The 4,031-nt window shown below is 42.2% G+C and overlaps 1 pseudogene; it reads right to left on the bottom strand.

Annotated features, from left to right (window-relative positions):
* Positions 1–1,405: 1,405 nt before the first annotated feature.
* LOC107142333 lies at positions 1,406–3,351 on the bottom strand (annotated as a pseudogene).
* Positions 3,352–4,031: the final 680 nt, after the last annotated feature.

The raw sequence follows: 4,031 nt of genomic DNA, 5'->3' as shown, positions 1-4,031 counted from the left end.
ATTTTGCCAAGGATGTTCTGTAGTGCAGACTTTCAAGTTCTTTTAGCTTTTGTTTATCACGGAAGGTTTTTATTTCATCATCAAATCTAAACTTAATTTTTCTGGATGTAAGATTCTTGGTTGGCATCCATTTTTTTTCAGAGCTTGGTATATGTTGTTTGATGATCTCCTGGCTTTGAGGTTCTGGGTTGAAAGATCTGCTGAGATACCAATTGGTCTCCCGCTATATGTGATCTGATTCCTCTGTCTTGCAGCCTTTAAGATTCTATCCTTATTCTGTATAAGCATTTTCATTATAATGAGTCTTGGTGTAGATCTGTTGTAATTTTGTACATTTGGTGTCCTGTCAGCCTCTTGTATTTGATTTTCTAATTCATTGGAATTACAATTTCTGCCCTCCATATTTGGGAAATTTTCTGGTATTATTTCATTGAAGAGATTGTACATTCCTTTGGTTTGAAACTCTGTGCCTTCCTCTATCCCAGTATCATAGATTTGGTCTTTTGATGCTATTCCATAATTCTTGAATGTTCTGCTCGTGGTTTCTTACCATCTTCACTGTGTGGTCAACTTTATTTTCCAGATTGTATACTTTGTCTTCATCATCTGATGTTCTATCTTCCAATTGATCTAGTCTGTTAGTGATTTCTCCTGTGATTTCTATTGATTTTTAAATTTGGTTTATTGTTTCCTTCATTTCAAGGATTTCTGATTGTGTGTATTTTTTGTTTTTTCAGAACTTCTATCTCTTTCTTGAAGTAATCTTTGGCTACCAGTGTTTGGTCTCTCATCTCTTTGTTGGAGTGATCAATTTTTGCCTGTATTTGTTCATTTAGGTCATTCTTTAATTCACAGATAATTTTAATTATGTACATTCTGATCTCCTTCTCTGTCATTTCATCAACTGTGCTGTCCATGGGTTCTGTTAATGTAGTGTCCTGGTTTGTTTGGGGCATTTTCCTCCCTTGTTTTTTCATGTTGTCTATGTGATTTCTTTTCTTGCAGTTTGAATCTGAGATATTACAGTTTCTGCCCTATAATCTTATTGTTATCTGTGAAGATTATCTGTATCTCATCTTGATGTTGGGCTTCCAGACCCTGCCGGTGTCCCAGGATGGATGCTACTGCAACTTTAGGTGGTGGCGGCAATAGCAGGAGGTAACTCGAGATAGCAGTGGAGTTGCCCCAAGATAAATGCAATAGCTTTCAGAGATGGTGGGAAAGGGTGGGCCTTACACTGGCTTGGGGATGCCTGCTCCAAGATGCAGCTGCTTCTTGGCCCTGTCTGTCGTCCCAAGGTAGAGGCTATTGCATGGGGAAGGCTATGAAGATGGCAGCAGTGTTTCAAGATGGAAGTGGGTTAGACCTGGGCTCCTAGGTGGTGGTGGTGGGGGCAGACCCAGGCCTACCCTGGGCCCTGGCTCCCACACAGGTTGTTGAGGCGGATCTGGACAGGGCCTGAGCTCCAGTGGGTGTCTGCTGGTGGCTGTATGGACTCGGGCCTACCCTGGACCGGAGCTCTCAGGCAAATCAGTGAGGTGGGTCTGAGCTCCGGCGTGGGGTCTGCCTCTGGTGGAGGAGGTCCTGGACTGAGCCTGAGCTCTCGTGGGGCTCTTCCAGTGGTGGGATGGAGCTGGGCCTGCCCTGGGACTTGGCTTCCATGCAGGTCGGCAAGGTGGATCTTAGGATCCAATCTTGTGGTTGTATGAGATGTGGAATTACACTGACTGTGTATTCATATATAAGGATAGGAAAGTTATGTCCAATTCATTCTGTCTTTCCTATTCCCATCCTCCCTCCCTTCCCTTCATTCCCCTTTGTTTAATCCAATGAATTTCTAGACTTCCCCTCCCTATCTCCCTTTTTGTGGATTTGCATCCACATATCAGAAAGAATATTCACCTTTGGTTTTTTTGGGACTGGTTTATTTCACTTAGCATGCTATTCTCCATTTCCATCCATTTACCAGCAAATGCCATTATTTCCTTCTTCTTTATTTCTGAGTAATATTCATTGTGCATATATACCACATTTTTTTATCCATTCATTTGTTGCAGGGCATCTAGGTTGGTTCCATAGTTTAGCTATTTTGAATTGAACTACTATAAAGTTTAAATGCATTTTATTGTTTAGACAACTTACATGACATGTTTTCTTAAAAAAAAAAAACCAAAAAAACAAAAAACAATGTCTCTACCCCAAAGAAATCATGGTCAAAATACACAGCCACATCAATGTTTATAACAGCACAATTCACAATAGCTAAACTGTGGAACCAACCTAGATGCCCTTCAGTAGATGAATGGATTAAAAATGTGGCATATATACACAATGGAATTTTACTCAGCAATAAAAGAGAATAAAATCATGGCATTTGCAGGTAAATGGATGGCGTTGGAGAGGATAATGCTAAGTGAAGTTAGCCAATCCCAAAAAAACAAATGGCGAATGTTTTCTCTGATATAAAGTGACTGACTCATAGTGGGGTAGGGAGAGGGAGCATGGGAGGAATAGACAAACTCTATAGATAGGGCAGAGGGGTGGAAGGGGAAGGGTTGTGGGCAGGGGGTTAGCAATGATGGTGGAATGTGATGGACATCATTATCCAAAGTACATGTATGAAGACACGAATTGGTGAACATACTTTATATACAGAGATATGAAAAATTGTGCTCTATGTGTGTAATAAGAATTGTGATGCATTTCGCTGTCATGTTTTTTAAAAATAAAAGCCATTAAAAAAAAAAGAAATCATGGTCAAATAAATGAGCCCAAGATGACCTCAGTCCCGTTTGTCTTTAGGTCCTGGTGTTCTGTGGGTAATAAGCAGCAGCCAGTTATGCTGACAGATGACAGATCCAAAGTAACTGACAAATTTGTAGACATTTTCCCATTTCTAAACCATCCTTAAAGAAAATCATGTGGGGTCATACCATCCTCATGGTTGTCCAGGAGAGTCATCATGCCATCTGGATTCATGTTTTCACCAATAAAGAAATGGTATTTTTTTTTAAAAGCAAGAATGAGCTCAATTTGTTCTATGGCCTCTGTCATACAAGGTTTGACTCTTTCTGGTCTCTGTTCGCCAAGTTTGCCTTTGATTGATTCATGTAATCTTTGATGTACTTACATGGCTTTGTGAAGCGGGTTTCCTGCAAGTGATGGTTCATGACAACATCAACACCAGTGATTATGTGCCTTGGGTACCTTTACCCTCGGGTCCTTCAGTGGAGTCATTTCCATCAATGATCGAGGTGTAGATGTTACTCTCTGTCCTACTGACCATCTTGCCCTCTACCTCCAGGCATAGATCATCGCTATCTCCTGGATCTTGTGCATGTCAGAGAACATCTTATCGGCCCAGTGAGGTCCCAGTAGATAATCCTGATGGCAACTGGAGGGAGAAGGCTGTGGTACTATTCAGCAGGAGCCCAGAGCTCTCAGCCAGCATGGTGCAGATGGGGAGAGGCAGAAGTGGGCGGAGTAAAAACCAGAATAGGGTCTTCATAGAGAGAGGCAAGACTGGGGTGCACTCATACAGTTATGGTCTAAGGGGTGGAATTGAGAAGAAAACTGAGGGTGTGGCTTGAGGAGTGGGGATGGCTGATGAAGAATCCCTGGGAAGTAATGGCTCAGAGCACTGGCAGAATACTCTTCTGCTCATCCCTGCAACGGAATCAGGGTACCACTTCCTCCCAAGCCCTTTGTGACTGCCTTTTCCCATTCAAAACTGCCAATTTTATCATAATTAATGTCTGTCTTAATACATCCAAGTATGGGTAGGCACCCTCCGTACACACCCTCTGTTCCCCTTGTCACTTAGTATGGTGCCTCACAGTTGCTGCCAGCCGCCCATGGACCCCGCTGAGCTCTGAGCACTATGAAGTCAGGGGCAGCATTATGAATGATTCTCCCCAGCACTTGTGATAACAATAAGCCCACGAGGAGCACTTCATAAATATTTGATTGAATATGGATATGAGTGACTGATACAGTGCCTGGCAGAGAGTGGGTGCTAAATAAATGATAGC

Source organism: Marmota marmota, unplaced genomic scaffold (assembly GCF_001458135.2).
Source record: "Marmota marmota marmota unplaced genomic scaffold, marMar, whole genome shotgun sequence".
Taxonomy (NCBI): domain Eukaryota; kingdom Metazoa; phylum Chordata; class Mammalia; order Rodentia; family Sciuridae; genus Marmota; species Marmota marmota.
Note: the sequence above shows the minus strand (reverse complement) of the source record. Positions and strands in the feature narration are given on the sequence as shown.